Source organism: Peromyscus maniculatus, chromosome 5 (genome assembly GCF_049852395.1).
Source record: "Peromyscus maniculatus bairdii isolate BWxNUB_F1_BW_parent chromosome 5, HU_Pman_BW_mat_3.1, whole genome shotgun sequence".
In the NCBI taxonomy this organism is placed as follows: Eukaryota; Metazoa; Chordata; class Mammalia; order Rodentia; family Cricetidae; genus Peromyscus; species Peromyscus maniculatus.
In genome coordinates, this window is record NC_134856.1 from 98,863,945 (window position 1) to 98,881,639 (window position 17,695).

Consider the following 17,695-nt stretch of genomic DNA (forward strand, 5'->3'; position numbering starts at 1 on the left):
CTTCTGTCAGATCAGAAACACATGACCTGAGTTTGTCATGTGTCAGGGTATCAGTGAAGACAGCTGCCCGGATAATCACATGGATGGGAGGATGGAAAAGCCTGCCTGCCTGTATGACCACAGGATTTCTGAGTCAGCTCAGGATTGAGAACAGGCTGTGGGGCAGAAACTGCTTACCCACTTCCAGAGTATGGATTGAAAAAATGCCTTACATGCCATGCTAAGGACTTTGGGTTTTCCTTTGGAAAATAGCACATTGGAAAGAGTTGAGCAGAGGAAGTAATATGATTAGGAGTGCAAGAGGAGGTAGGCTGGGAAAGGATCTCTAATTGTTAAACTTCTGACTCTTTAAACTCAGTCTTCTCTAGTTTCAGGAATTAGTCCACATGCTGAGGCCAGATATAACTCCAGATGTCAACAGCTGATTTGGTGGTTAGTTATACCTCTGAAAAATGTCATTGTAACCTAGCAAGGTGAGTAATTATTATGCACTCATTCATTATTTCCAAACACTTGTCCACTATCCTCTGGAAATACAACCTGTAAGTCAAACTGGCATCGTAAAATGATGACAGACATTACAGTCTTGTTCTCTGACCTATTGGAGCTCTTTGTACAAGGGAAAAGTAGTAACCATGTAAATAAATTGTAACTAGAAATTTTATTACATCAAATAAAAACCAGAAAACCAAAATAGAAAATAACAAGGAAGGAAGGAAAGGCATATTTTGATGTGATATTGAGCAGCAGTCTCAGGGAGAGGGTAAGGTCTGAAAAAGATCAGGGAAAATAGTGTAGGCTGAGATTATATTAGAGGAACAAAGGCCAAAGTACACATTGTCTTGGGGTCACCCTAATGGATAAGTCTATCTTTTTACATAGACTGAAAGCCATTAAATAGAATGATTTAAGGTTTTAAAGATGACTCTGACAATTGTGTGAATGGGTCAGAGGAAGGAAAGATTAAAGATTAGAAGATTGATGAGAGGGGATGGCCCAGGGGAAGAAATAATGTTGTCTTCAAAGATGATCACGAAGAGGGTGAAATCAGCTGAGCATCTATGTTTCTGGGAATCTGGTTTGTTCAAGAGTGATGAGGAAACATTATTCTTAAACTGGAGGAAAAGAGGGTTGTTCTGTGCAGTTACCATCTATGGAAAGAGCTAAGAAGCAAATAAAAAGTGAAATGACCTAGAGATTAAAACACCCTGTTCCTGCCTCCAGCTCCCACAGTATCTTAGTACTGTCTTCCATAGATGAAAGAACCAGAAAATAGGTAAAATTGAGCTAGGATTAGAGCTTTCAGAGAAGACGCAAGATGATGACTACATCCTAACACAAATGAAGCAGGGATACAGACACCTGTGTTTTAAGGTAGCTTTGACTTGTTTATAATGAATGGAATGTGGAGAATTGGGGTAAAATAAATATAGAGAGTTATGTTTAAGTTTCTAACTTGAGCAACCACAGATAATGTCATATACAAAAGAGAGGACACTGGGCTAAGTAAATTTGATGAACAAGACACAGAGTGAGTTTAGGAAGTGATAAGTGTAAGGTCTTGCTTATATGTGTATTCTTGTAGCTATTTGAATGTTGATGCTTCATTTGCAGGCCTTCAGTTCAAAAGAAAGTTCTTTTGACTTAGGAGTTTCTAACATTGGTTTTATTTGCTATCATGAAGATTAGTGAGGTCACCAAGTAGGAGAATTTGGAATGAATAGAATACTTAAGTCTCATCCCTGTGTTATAATCTGGATCTTTTTGTTTCATTATAGTTTTTCTTTATTTTTGAGCATTTCATACATATATAGTGAAATATCATATCTACTACCCCTTTCCTCCTCTAATTCTTCCCATATCCACCCCCAATATCTGCCTTCTAAAAACTTCATGATTTCTTTCCTTCTTGATAACCCATTAAGTTCAGTTAGTGCTACGCATATGTATGTGAGTATGGGGCCATCCACTGAAGCATGGGAAACCAACCAGTGAGAACATTCTCAAAACAAGAATGATTATTCCTCACCAGCAGCTATCAAGTATCAATAGCTCCTCATTAAGTGGTTGGGCCTGGAAAGCACCGTACCCCTACATCTACCTTGATTTTAAATGACTCCCTGCAAAGTCCCAAAGAGCCAATCATCAGCTTGTGGTGCTATTAGGATATGTTGCAATCTTTAAGAGATGCGGCCTACTGAAGGAAGCAAGGTCACTAGCAAGACTGCCTTAAAGGAGATCAGCCTTTCCCTTTCTCTAGTTGCTTCCCCTCCACTGTGAGGTGAATATGTTTTCTCCACCACATAGTTTTGCCAGGATGTACTATGGTACCATAGGCCCAAGAGCAGCTGGGCCTATCCAACCTGAACTAAAACTCCTGAAAATATGATCCAATACATTTCCCTCTTTTAAATGTGATTTTCTCAGAAATGTCACAGTGATAGGCAGATGAACATCATATGCTGATCAAGCTCAACACTCAGAAGACAGACAAAAGAAGAGGAATTGAAACAAAAATGGAGAGATCCATATAACCCAAGCAAATAAATGTAAAAACAACACTTAGGACTCTTGATTAACAGTAATTTGCTATTCAGTCACCACTTTTATTCTCGTTCCCCTTTTAGCCAAATCTCTGATGGAGATGTCTCTAGATACTGACATTAATATCCTTCTCACCCAGTACCTCTACTCGGGATGTTACCTTCATGCCTTCTACCACTATTTGCAAAAAAGCAATTAAAAACTTGCATGTTTCTAAATATAATGGCAAATCTTCATTAAATTGACCTATCAGTAGGTTTGTTACTTCACACATGAGAATGAACAAAGGTGCTATTAATAATTATTTGAAACAATTACTAAAATTGAATACTATCAGAAGAAAATAAAGACCTGCAGTCTGTGTCATTAAATACAGGTCTTTTCTGTCTTCCTTACTGGACTTTTATGGAGCTATATCTAATTTTGTTCCCTTAGCAATGCCAGCTGATCCTGTAATGTTCCATTGGATTGACTGACAGACATTTGGAATACTTAGGGCTCAAAGTTCTCTTGTTTTCTGAACCCAGTTTTTTGATGATCATTTCCAATTGCGTGGTCTTCAAAATCAGCCATACACTCATTTTTTTTTTAAAAAAAATAGATCTCTGTGTTTGTAAGCTCTCATTCAAATATTCAATTATACTATTACAACAATCTCTATAGCCAAAAACTTCATGATATAGGCCTTACTTGCTAGTCCTCAAATGATGCACGGATGTTCCAAACATTGAACGTATGTTACAGCTGTTCCTTTTACTTGAATTCACCCAAGAGGTCCTTCTTTGATCTTTATCATTCAAATATCAAGTAAGGTCTTCCCAATCTTTCTTCTCAAAAGGGAATGCTTCACATGTCTACATGGTTTTCATATAGCACTATCTTCTACCCTATATAATTTGTATGTGTGGCATCATCTTCCCTGTATTTAACTGCAAGCTCCAGGAGGTCAAAGTCTTTTTTTCAATGTTGTTTACTGTACAGTCCATCTCTCAGAACTGTTCCTGACACAGAGTAGAAACTGCATGGATATTTGTTGCATAAATTATGAGTGAGTAGCTCATAAAAAGATAAAGAAAACCATGAGAGAATTTTTCTTTTAAAAATCCATTAGATGAGATTTGGCACATTCAAGGTGATATAGCCACAGACATGCTGAGATCCATGGAACATGTTGATGCCTGAGACCATATGGATGTTCATGGTCTGAGATGTCATCAGAAATCATGTGGAAGTTCATGATCTGTGCTCCCATTGACTGCAAAAGGTAAGAAAGCTACTTTTACAGTGGTATCGATGACTGCAGAATCACAGTTGAGAAAGAAGGACATAGAAGGCTTCTGGGACAACTCCTAACTCCCCAAAAGTAGTAGCTTAGACAGAAAGCCATCAACGGGAACTCTTAAAAATTGTGATAAAGATGCTGAAATGTAGCTCTTCACAATTGATGGCTTCTGGTAAAGGTGCAGGTAGGGAAGAACTCATTTTTCTTTAAGGGATTAGGCACTGGGAGTTTGACTACGATCCAGTGAGTATACGGGCATCACAAATTGGACTTTTTGTTTCTTATTCTTTTTATTTTGGGGGGTGCAGTTCACGAGGGAGTGGGGAGAATCTTGATGACTGTGTGTAAGTGTGATAAGAGTGAAATGATGTGAAATTCCCAGATAATCAATAAAAATATTATGTTGAGAAAGAAATCCAATAGACTTGGTATTTCCAAAAGGTGAGCGTGTAAGCAATGGTATTGTTGCTGCTGAGACATCCTAGGGGAAGATTTGGCATTGTGGAAGATGCTATTTCAACATGAAAAATTTGAATTGAATTACAAGGAAAGATGAATGTAAGCTTCAGGAAAACAGGAACTGGAGGGAGGGAAAGCTGGATGGGATGGGATAAAGGAAGCATGTCAGTGTGCACACCAAGAATCATGGCAGTGACAGATAGAATAAGGAGAGCACACTGAAACAGAGGCACAGCACGGCCACTGTCATTGTCACCTAGAGGAACTCCAAAAAGAGTGCTCTATTCAAGTCTCATGACTCAATCTACCATCCAATCAAAAAATTCTAGCTATTCGGTTCCCACAAACTGTCTCACTCCCATTCCTTCTTTCTATCATAGTACAATTGATTATTACTAACTAATTAATAAATCAAGAATTCTCTTATTGTCAGCAATTCAATGACTCTCAAATTCACCACAGGGAGTTCAAACTTCCCTCAGGAAAGGAAACATGATCACAAGATGCCAGAAGCACCAACAGGAGCTGAAGAGGACTCTTCCAGCTCCTACTGTGTCAGCTCCACAGTCTCCAAACAAGTCTATACAGATGGATGAAACTGAAGCCCAAACCTTACCAACACCAACAATCAGTGGCATGGCAAAATAAAGTCAGAACACACAGGTGTAATATTTAGATTTCCAGGTGACAGCTATTCTCAGCATATGGTAATGATCCTGTGAGCTAGGGAAAGGCACTCAAGTAAACACATGGGCATACTAAATATAAGTTCTATACTTAGACATGGATAAACCAACAAAAGCAAAGATGAGCACTATCAATATTAGCTAAAGGGCTGGAGGCATTTTGCTGTGGAAATGACAAGTTAACACTTTATGTATAACTATTTTATGCTTTCATGGATTAGAAAGTAGAGCTAGTATCCATAATTCCCTGATCTTAAAACTTAATTTTTCTTTATTCTTTTTACCTAATTACTTATATTCTCTCTCTCTCTCTCTCTGTGTGTGTGTGTGTGTGTGTACAGGTGCCTGGGTGTATGTGTGAAAGTCAGAGGATAATTTGCTGGAGTGTGCTCCAGGGATCTGACTCCTGTGCAGCAAGTGCTCTCAGCCTGAGCCAACTTGATGGCCCAAATAGTTTAGATTATGATCTATGGGAAAGTAGGCAGGACTGTCAATCACCTTGCCACATTCCCCTTCCGATAATCTACTTGGACTCTCTAAACAAGCCTACGTATATGCATCAAGTACCACAGATGAAAAGTAAACGTCTTAATTCTTGATATGATCACTCAGTGATTAGCATAACATCTTAAGTTTGAAACAGGGTTTCTCTATGCAGTACTGGCTGTCCTGGAACTTGCTTTGTAGACCAGGCTGGCCTTGAACTCATAGAGATCTGCCTGTTTCTGTCTCCAGAGTGCTGGGAATAAAGGCTGGTGCCACCACTGCCAGGCCTTGTGGAAATTCACTTCACCCATGACCCTAGGCTATCTAGCCTGATAGCAGCAATGCTTTTTGCCTGTCTACCTGGCTTCTTAAAAGGGAAAGGGAAGAGAGTCGCAAGGCTTCCTGGTGCAGGGTTTGGCAACCTGATCTGGAGCTTTCCCCATCTTTTCCCGGGAGACAAAGAGGCAACAGTGTCACTTCATTTTTATCAGTGAATCTGTTTTCCCCATAAAACCCCTTAATAGCCGGGCGGTGGTGGCGCACGCCTTTAATCCCAGCACTTGGGAGGCAGAGCCAGACGGATCTCTGTGAGTTCGAGGCCAGCCTGGGCTACCAAGTGAGTTCCAGGAAAGGCGCAAAGCTACACAGAGAAACCCTGTCTCGAAAAACCAAAAAAAAAAAAAAAAAAAAAAAAAAAAAAAAAAAAAAAAAAAAACCCTTAATAAATTGGTGTGTGTGTGTGTGTGTGTGTGTGTGTGTGTGTGTGTGTGTGTGTGTGCCATTGAGGCTCTCATTACATTTCAAAGCTGTGAAGAGTGTGGGACCCAAATAAGGTTTCAGTAAAACAATAAACTTTACCACCATGTTATATTTTGTATGCCATGATGCTCTGGTTCCAATTCTTAAAAAATATTTAAAATATTTTAAAACTGCTACCAGAACCATTGGCTCTTGTATTAGAAGTAAAATGAGTGGGTTCCAAATATTAGTTTTCAACTGAAGGAAATTTTCCCTTCCAGGGGACATTTGGCATGGCTTGAGACAAGTCTGATACTCATTGCGGGGCTGGGTGAGCTCTTGGCACCTAGTGAGCAAAAGCAGAAATACTGGAACTATTGATACCCACGATTTCATTTATTTTAAAGAAAGCATCAAGGGGACTCCTGAATGAACATCAGTGTGAAAACAGGATTACTGTCTGGTGAAAGGCAGGGTCAAATGCAGGAGGCCAGCTGGCTAGCACAGGCAGTAGCCCCTGCATATCAGCCCAGCATAGCACTCCATATATCTCATGAAGAGACCCCTGATGTACTTAAAATAAAGTGCGGTTGAGTCCATAATCCCCAAACTATCACATTAGTTTCGTCTGTTTTGGTAAAGTGCTATTCTCACTTAGTCTTAATTTACTCCTCTATAAAGAAAGAATAATTGCATACAGTTCAGAATTATTGTGTGGATTACGTAAAATATTTGTCAAACTTAAAAGCCAGTTTCTAGGACATAGGTTTAATACTTTTATTTTCAAATAAACCAGTTCTGCCCTATAGAAGGTCAGAATTGGTCCAGAAATAGTGACTGAAAGATCTTGACTGTTTGAGACTTATTACAAGACACTGATTCCTTGATACTTCTTAACCAGTATGAGAGAATATATACAATAATATTTATTAGAAAAAATACTGAAAAAGGAAGCTATTGAAAAATCCACTATTGTAGGACTAGTCTCTTATCCAAATAATCCATGCATGTTTCTATGACTGACAACTTATTGCTACAAAAATGTAGACAAGTGTCTAACTGTTGTAAGACTGTGCACTATGGACACTGTATATAGCAAGGAGGTGTTATCATCTGGACTAGGATAGGCTGGCATACAAGCTTCTGCTCAGAAATGCTTTCTCCATTTTAACCTCACAGTTCAGACTCCCTTCACCCACCATCACTGCTCCTTGGGAAAAAGCTTTAATCCACACAGAGATGATGTCTATGTCCTTCCTCATAATTGGTTACCCTTGAGTGGAAAAGCTAAGTGTCTTTCTCAAAATTCTACTAATAAAGCCCCTTCCAGGGAGTTTTGAGCATGGAATCAGAAAAAAAAAAAAACCCAAACCCTTGTTATTTCTCTTGATAAATTTTAAACAACCAAGCTAGCATGCTAGGGATTTGTTAATTGACAGTGCTTAGAGTCAACAAAGCTGTGTGTTTGATTGGCTCTCTACCTAGTTGTTTAATAAGCTACTGTTTGTAGATGAATTCTTTTTCTGTATGGAAATGTGCCTCACCTATAGATGGAGAAGGGTGCTTTTTCAGTCCTTTTTCAGCTTGTTATATGCTCAAAAATGATATTTTCTCTGAATACAAATCTGAGATGCTACACCATTGTATATTATCCCCCTCAGTGAAATGGGCTATCACCAGTGAAACCCTGCTGCTACCTATGATGGAACATTCAAGAACTACATGGATGAGCAAAATGTTCTGCAAATGAATACTACATTCTTTCTGGAGCAAATTTTCCTCATAGAAAAAAGAAAAACAAATCCTGATGATGGGTGATAAAGTTCCCCTTGATTACTTGCAAAAGCTGACAGTACAGAACTTCTTTTAAAGACATTAAGCACATTTCATTTCAGCCAGTGTTTACTGTCAAGCCAAGAATCCATGTCAGACAGGTAGAATCACTTCCCTGTATAATCTATTAATAGCATCAGCTAGAAAGCCAGGCTATAAGAAGAGTTTCCTTCATAGTCACACATTTTCAAGAACCAAACATATAATTTGTCTTTTCATATATAACTCCCCCCAAAAAAAGTACAAGTACATGTGTGATGTTATATACTGATGACTCTGCTAATTGTATGCATATATGAATACAAGTGATACATAATTGTATACATGTATTTTACAATAAAAACTGATAACAACATGGAATAAAATGCATGGCCTTTAGCAAATATTAGGCTGTGCAGTTTAGACTGGTGTATTTGCTTGTTGCTCTTGCTGGAAATGCTTACTGACTGCAGAGATTTCCCCCTGCTCCCCTCATCTTGCCTTTCTAGGCAAGCAGTGAGTAGTGAAATGAGGAAAGATGGTTTCAAAATATAAAACCTGTTCCCTGTGTAGATAAGGCTTAAAGAATATAAACAGATGGATTTCTCCCACAGGACAGGTCATCATACCATCGGGGGAAAATGAGTTGGCTGCTGTGTTAAGAAGCAATGAAGTCATTGCTATGCACATAATTAAAATGTGATATTTCAAGAGGAGTGAATCCAAGCAGAAGAAAAGAAAAATTACAGCTAATACACACTGTGGTTGTGGCTTTGAATTAATGTGTGCCTGGATGCAGAAGAACCTAAGTAAACAAATACTAGTTGCCAAAAAGTAGGAAAATGGCAGTATATCTAATTTAAAGACTTAAATCTCAGCTTCTACCCCAATGGTAGTATTATTTATTTTTTGTTGAGCTCATTTGAAATGTACCCTTCATTAACTGGGAGATTTAGAGCACACAGAAGAACATCATCTCACACACTACCCTAGTGACTAGAGGAAGCCCTGGTCAGAGTGTAATGAAACTGTCAAGGCAAAAGACATGGGCCTGGCTGGGTCATACCTTGTCAGTGTTGCAGGGGCAGCTTTTTGAGTCTATATCTGAGTTACTTAGTGGACCAGTTTAGGAAAGAAGCTGTCCTTGTCATGACTATTATCCTACTTCTTTCAAGGTAGAATTGAGTTTAGGGAAAGAAAATGCTATAGAATTTTGAACAATGGACTCTGTCCCCTTTCTGTCCAGGAAGCTGCCTAGTGACAAGAAAACAGCAGATGCACAAGCAACTGTCATCTTGGGGAAAAGAGATCCTTTTCTTGGGACCATATCAGTTTCATGTTTACAGTTCCTCAGAGACTATATCTATATGATGACAGGCTTTCTGGTGAAAACTGAGAAATTCAGTTGCAAATGTGAATGCTACAAAATGTGTGGCTATTTGGCAACAGGCAGATCAAACATCTGGATCCTTGACTCAGTTTTTCCATTTTCACCCAATATTTTCATATCGTGAAAAACACCAATTAAAAAAAGAAGCCAATCTGGTGTTTTGGCTTTCCTACTAGCCAATTTGTATCTCAAATGGTTAGCCCAATTGATTGTGCTGCTTTGAATGGCCAAAATGAACAGATCAACAGGAAAATAGTTGGTGGGGTAGCTGTTCTGATCTCTTTCAATCAATATGGTGGAATCATAAACTCTAACTCATAAGTGCTGTGCAAATGCAAATAATTTCTGACATCTCAGAATTCAGTAAACCATGGAGGAGAAGATGATTATAATTTTTCTCTTTCCTGATAAAGACAGAGACACCCAAATTAAGGTGATTTGCTTTGGAAATCTCAACAAGTAGGTGTCCATTTCCTATGGTAATGTGGGGCTCCTTTCTCAGTGGTACATCAAAACAGCCAAGTGAAACAAAACTATACATTTACATTTACAGAGACCAGTTACTACAGTTTAACTTTTGAGAATCCACACAAAGGGAATACTGCAAGTCTAAGGGAAAGGTAGATTAGATTAAAAACTGAAGAGAAACTAAGAGAAATGCTACCAAAATGTAGCTTTATTGTCCATGACAGCAAGTTTACAAGTATTCTAATTCTGGAGAGAAACCACAACTTGGGAGGATATCAACCAATGTGAAGAAACCAACTGCCGCTCATTTTAGAAAATGAAAGGACATATAAGCCAGGATATGAAATAGTGGTGTTCTGATGCATTGTTTTCCAAAATTTCACTTAAGTAAAAGGTGTAGTTTTAAGAAGTGGAAGCCCTAGTAAAGAAACAGATTGCTTTTGGGAAATGTTAAGTGACCTTGTATTTTAAAAAGAAAAATGCAGCTGTTTATCTGAATAAACCAGCTCTGTATAAGATTCTTTCTCTTGTAGGACACTGAAGTCCACAAATGTACCTTCCAACAGTATTGGAGACCCATATTGTGGGTTCCACATGATGAAGATTCTACAGCAGCCTTCAGGGATGGTACATTTTTTACTCTGGCAATGAGTCTGATGCTATGGAGAGATTAAAAAAGAAAAAAAATACTAAGTCAAAGAATAAAATTGAAATAATATTTAAGGAAAATTATTTTTTTCCATGTATTTTTAAATTTTGCAGCTTTCAAAATAACCCAGCATACAGTACCCCTCAGACTGACTGACTCATCGCCATGTCCACACACTTTCTTTAAAAACAGAAAAATCATTTTTGAAAATGATCAAAACATAACATTTTGCTGGAACAGATGCCTTGCCTGTGCTCTGTGCCACATTTTTGTAGTATTTAAAATGAACGTTTCAGTTTTAAACACCGAGTGACTAATCATGGTTGGGAGGAGAGGATAGGCCTGGTAGAGGCAGTCAGGCTCTCCTTCCAACACGTGTGAAAAGATCCAGGCAGCTTTGGGCTTGTGTACTTCGAATACTTTTTCCTGGGCTATCTTTCTCAAGACTGGCTGGAGTTCAAGGGAAGATGGTAATTTTTAATATCTGTACTGATAAACCCTTCTAAGTATATATTCTTTATTTTATTTTTGCACCTCTTACTGTATCCCAAGCTTTCTTTCAAGTGTCCTCAAAATATCTTTGTAAGCTGCATTCTAAATCACAACTTACATAGTGCATTTCTTTATATCCTTTCAGCATTAAGCATGAATGGCACCTTCTTTTAAAGTCAGACTCATTTGGAATGGAAGATATCTAGTAACTCAAATACAAATTCTCAGTCTAAACATATTAGGCATAATTTTTCTTTTTGTTATATTTTCTATATTAGTTGTCCTAATAATGGATGGGGTAGATTGGTGGTAGATACCTTTAGGAGAGCTGTTAGCTGTGATCTCTTTACTCTTCATCAAGACCAAATGTCAGGAGCTTTCCTCTCTGTTGGTTACATCTTGAAGATAGCTGAGGTGACAAGAACAGTGGCTGTTCTTTGCAGGCCTCACTTCCAGCTCTGTATCTAGGCTTCTGAATACTAAATGACAACAGGAAGAACATTAGCTACATTACTATCCACAGCAAAGGCTTTATAGGTCATGAAACTTACTTGGGTATTGTAGACTTCCTCTCAATTTACAATGACAAAAAGTATTATTAATCAGTGTCAAGCTATATATAACATGAAAAAATTCTGGTTTTATTTTTAAAAATTGTTCATTTATATTCTTAACATGCATGCAGACTTTTTACAAGCTCTGAATACCTGAATTTCTTTGGACACATTTTACATCTTCCTATCCTCAATGGGAAACATGGGGCTCATGAGAAATGTTGTTAGATAAATATATTCCTGCTTTGAAATGCTTTCTATGTGTAAGGCAGTTGGATAAAATCTATGATTTCCTATTATGATAACAGGTCAGTTAGCCGAAATTTTGTAATAATTATTCACACTAATTAACTATTTAATTAATGGTGCTAATGTAGACAACAGTGAGGCTAGGAATGTCATTTCATGATCCATAGTGTTATACTTTATGGTGAAATACAGCTATTTCACTTCCCTCTCTGAAGGGAAGGTCTAATATCATGTCTGCAGTGTTTATCAAAGGCTCTATCACACATCATGTAATGGTAATTTTTTTCCAGAAAGGAGTCATAGCTCACACCTTCAGAAAAGTATAGCAAATGTATAGAAGGCTCTGGCAGGTGGGGAAACTCACAGGGCTCAGGATGTGCATTCCTGTGTCTTTAGATCATCTCGTTTATCATTATTCTGGAAAGTACCATTTAGTGGATTTCTGCATTACCTAAGACATTCTTTGTCCCTCTCTAATGGATGACACTTACCAATGGAGGCAGAGTTTCATTTCATGATAGAATGTAGGAAGAGAAAAACAGGCAAAACAACCTAAGCAGAAACGGCTTAATTCTATTGTACCCACTGTTACTCTGAAATGTAAGGCAACCAATATATTATTAGCAACAAGTTACAATTTAACTTTTATTCATTTCATCATAGAAAAGATATAAGGGACTTACTTGCTTGTGCTCTGTGGATGAGGAAGTCAGAAGGAGCAAAACTGCCTGTCTCTGCTGGGATCTGCTCACTTCCAGTGTTACTGAGAGTTGTCAGCACAAAGAAATTGCCCTATCAAAGTGACAGGGAAAACATTCTTGTTCAATTGTGCAATGTGAAATCATATATGAGAATATTTTATATAGTTTAATATATTTTGTGAAATTCTCAAGAGAATGAACAGGTTAATATGGGACGAGAAAATAGACCTGCGATGGGACCTCGAAATCCTTATTGATATCTTTTTCTAATTGACTATGTGCATCTTCACTAATTTCTGCAAGAGGAAGTAAATAGTTAGGGTCTTAAAATTATAGATTAGCATCAGGGAGAAAGTTGAATACTTTAAGAAGTTGCCATGGGACAAGAGGAGCCTAAAAATCTTATGTTGGTGGTAAAAACAGGATAGAGAAACTTTATCATGGAAATCAGAAAGGCGGTCATCTAATACTGTGGAATGGAATAAAGAAAAAGTAGCATTGGGGGATGCATCCCAGAGGTTGGTATAACAATCTACTTAGAAAGTGAAAAAAAATCTTTAAAATAAAAATTTTCCCAGGCATACAAAGATATTTTGCTATTGACTCAATAATGGCTTCACATAACTATTCACTTATATCTTTCAACAGACATTGATTTTAGTGAAGGCAGTTTCTCAAATCACTCCCCACTGTGCCTCAAAAACACAGCTTTAGAATCATTTATGATGCTACAAGGAGCACCACAGAGAATCTTAATGCACCTCTTAAATAATGACAAAGCATTTAGACATTGGTATCTCAATGAGCCTCTTATGTTGGAGCACATCAGCAACGATCCATGGAGCATTGAGTCCTGGGAATATCCGTAAGTGTTGAGGTGGGGAGAAGGAGGTCATGTTTGCATTTGGACTACTGAGCTCAATGAAGCAGAAAATGTCCTTATTGTGGGATTTCTTAGTCTAAAATACTCCAGTACCCTTTGTGAACACCCATGGTGGTACACTAGTAGAGGATATTTCTAATAGGATTTGAACATGGCCTTCTGCTTTCAGGCAGCATCTCTTGGAAAGGCTTATGTGCCTATCACTGCAATGTGATCTAGATCTAGATAAAACATACTACAAAGGTATATGCATATATAATTTTATTCCAATGAAACTGATTTCATAACTATTAAAAATTCGACTTATTCCTTTCCTAATTGTCTTTGGCTTTAAGGCTTGTCAGAATTCTGCTCATTAAATTCATCATCTCTTCTTATGAGGGAGCGTTGAGGACAACTTCACTGGAGTGGCTCACCCACACACAGCCCCCAAATCAGGCTGTTCATCATCTGAGTGTTTTTCTTCAAGCACACAAAGAAGCTATTTTCTCCTGGGTAGGGGCTTCCCCTGACCTCCCACCCACCCCTGTTAGGTAGAAAGTCATCCCCAAAGAAATGTGTCATTCTTGGAACAGAACATCCCTTAGTGAAGACTCACTGAATAATCATTCAGCGAGAAATATAAATCTACCCCGAGGGTCGGAAAAACCCACAGTTAAAGAACATAATGGGTAAAGCCTTGCATTCCAGGATATTAAAATAGACACAAGCACAGAAGTGGATATGCTGCAGTGAAACAAAGGGAATTCTCCAAAACTCAAGCAGGAAACTGGTCCATAAACTCTCAGCTGGGTCATGATTAACTCTTTAGTCACTCAAAGAGATCATCATCCCCTCTTACTCAGGACAGTGATCTAACCTGAGCCATTTCCTGTGGGCTTCATAAAGCTGATGGTAAACACCAACTTTCTTTTCCTCCTTTCTTTCTTTCCTATCCCCTTCCTTATGTGCTTATAGCATTGACCCTGCAGAAGACATTAGACAAAGAACTATGGGAACTCTGAATTCTTGTGAGTCACAACATCCTACCTGCAGCCAGACAGGCCTGGGCCAGGGAGTAGAGCTGGCACCAGCCATGCTCGATAGGTTGGAGCTGAGCAGAAAGCTGTCCTTGCTGCAGAGGCTGGCTGGGAAGTTTCTGCTGGGTGGGCTAGGCACAGGTCCAAGAGTGATCAACATGTTCTCGTCACGATTCAGGCAGCAGCCTGGCACTAGGGGGAATCCAAGCTGGATCCACCCAACAGGTGGGCAGAGAATTGCTCAGAAAATCAGCCTGACTAGGAACTTGCTTATCTAAAAGGCAGAATATGCAAATGGGTAAGGACACAGGCTTCTGGTTTTATGCCCACTTCATTTAACTGTGAGTTTGTGGACAAGTTATTTAAACAGATAATGTTACCAAGACTTTTTAAAGGAGGGCTTGAAATAAGAATAATCTCTGACTCTTTCAGCATTTACTTTATGCTAAAGAATTTTTTTAAATCCAATACTGTAGATTTTGTCCTTATATCTGCATTTTGTAAATGAGGAAATTGATTCTCAGGCCACCAACTAGTGATGATAAATCCAGATCTGACTCCACTGGCCTTCACTGTAGCTACATGCTAATTACTTTGAAAACTTCAACCATTCTCTGAATGATGCTGCTGCCATGGTTGTGGCTGCTAAGGCAGTAGTTATTACTGCTAATAAGGGGTGAGAATGATGTTTTTAAGTCCTAGCTATTGGTGACAGCCTTGATTCTTAGAGGACAGTGCTAGATGAGAGAAAGTTGAAGTTCTCAGTTAAGGCCCAGCTGAGGGTTTCCTCAGTGTGTTAGAAGAGGCACTAAAATCAGTCAGTCCTACAGACCAGAGCCCACAGAAAACTGAGATCAGAACCATCCATGGAATTCTGACTTCAAAAAGAAGCACCTTGCAAATTGAGAAATAACAATGGAGGTACCCAGAGATCAGCTCTTGATCAGTGATACTGGATTAATATCCTCCTCGATGCTGAAAAATCAGGAGAGACTGTGGCCTCATGATTCATCTCAAGATTGCTGTGAAGCTTAATAAATGTGGACAATGACAGAAGCAACCCCTGATCAAGAGTTGCAGCTGGACCCACAGGGAAGATATTACTGGGATCCTGTTGATTAAATGCAGATGAGAAACTAAAATTCCTCCCAGGTTATTTATTTGGTAATGTTGTGGTATTTATGCTATGCAGTCTAGAGTGAAGTATTCTCTGCTAATATAGTGTGGCACAGTGCAGAATGTGTAGTATATATGGTGGGGGCCAGCAAAGTTCACTGTGGTGTCAAATAATAGGGTACGGAGTGCTGAAAGATAGGCAAGCATGGGGATATGAGGTTAGTTTCTGCTATACTATGTGTTGCAGTATAATTTGCTGCAGTGGAGTCTAGTGTAATGGGGGGGGGAACTATTGAGTTAGAAGTCAGGACAATTGGATTCTCATCCTTTCTATGCCATTAATAAGCTGTATAGTCTTGGATAAATCACTCAGCATTTTTTTGGCTGCATGTTCCTGTAGCATGTAAAATGAGGGGGTTGGAAAAGATGATCTTGAAGGTCAATTCTGAGACATCCCACAGCTTGGTCTTACTCATGAGATCTCTAAAAATTTATACTTTCTGCCAAGATTTAGAGGTTCCTTATACAGACTTTCCCCCAAGTTTAGAATGCCAGATAATGTTCCTGGAAGAGGAGAAGAAGGAAAAAGCCCATAAATAGATTTCAGTACCAATCCAACATCGAGAATTAAATTAAACGAAAGGTTAACTTATTGCAATACAATCCTAGTCATAATTCTTTGTTAAATGGAGGATATTCTCAGCCAGAATCCTGGGAGGTCTGGGTAGCTTCAGCCCAGTTCCAGAAAACTTACTTTGTTATACCCCGTTGGAGGCGCAACTGCAGTACCTGGAAAGTAAGCAATCCACATAGTCAAAACCACCGGACCAGATGAGCTCACCAACACAGACCTCCGTGGTTGCCTGCCTGGGAATCAAAACGGATGTCTCTGCTGGAAGAGTGTGTACTGGTCAATATTTTCAAGTTCACTGTTAATTGCTTTACTTAATAATAATTGTAACAAAGTTCCTAAGGTAAATTACACTAAAAGACTTATAAAAAGCATAGATATTTTCTTGCAAATCATAATTCTTGTTAAGTGAAGGATATTCTTAGCCAGAATCGTTGGAGGTCTGGATTGCTGCAGAATATATCTAGAAAAGTTGCTCTGTTATACTCTGGTGGAGGCACTCAAAACCTCGTTGGATTCTTAATGTTCTTCCCTTTGCTTTCAGGATTTATGCATCTTCATATTTCACATGTTCCAGACTACTATCAGATGATTTCCTGCATTAATAGACTATCTTTTGGCTCTCCAATAGCAACTTTCCTCCATGTATTCTCTCTCACACTCACATAGTGTTGTAATCTTGAGGCTGAATCAACGTTGAGAGTTAAAATTATTTTACCAATGAAATATTATTCACAGTTTAGGATTATATGTGCAATGATTCTGTTTCCTTCTGTCTTTCATTTTACTAAAGCAAATACATGCCATTTTTGATTGCTTAGTTCTCTTTATACACATTCTTACATTTTCAGATTTCTTCCAAAAGGTTATCAGATTAATTTTCAGAAGATAAATCCACAATCCGTCAATTCTTCTGTAGTATATTGTTTTGTTTTTGTTGGTTATTTTTTGATACATCTCTAAACTTGTTCTGTAACTGTCATCTTGGGATTTTCCTCAGTTCATCATCCTTAAAATTCCCTTTGTTTACACCTTATTTCATTTCCCCATCTTATGCATTTCTCCTCAATGATGTACTTCTTTGTTTTGAAGCACCAACTCATTTACCCATTATGCAAGATGAAAAATATGCCATTGAATTAAATTATGGTAATAACATACCTCAACAAGCCTGGCTTTTTTTGAATCACAATGTTTGAGTTTTGACATTTGGAAATTCCCTTGTTCATTAGTGTTCCTTTTTCTTAATCTTCTGTTCTTCCACCATGGAAACTGAAATCTCTTCTGTTAGTTAAAAGCAAATAATAGCTTCCTCAGATGTGTTGAAAAGGTACAATAGTTGAGATGTTGCATGTTTAAAACTACCCACACTTTTATCTTTACAAATTGTTGATAGTTTAGCTAGATATAGAATTGCAGCATGGAAGTCTTTTTGCCCAATAAAATTTAAGGATGTTGATACATTGGCTTTCAGTCTTATCTTGAAACATTGAATTTCATCTTGATACTTAAAAAACAGATATGTATACATACACT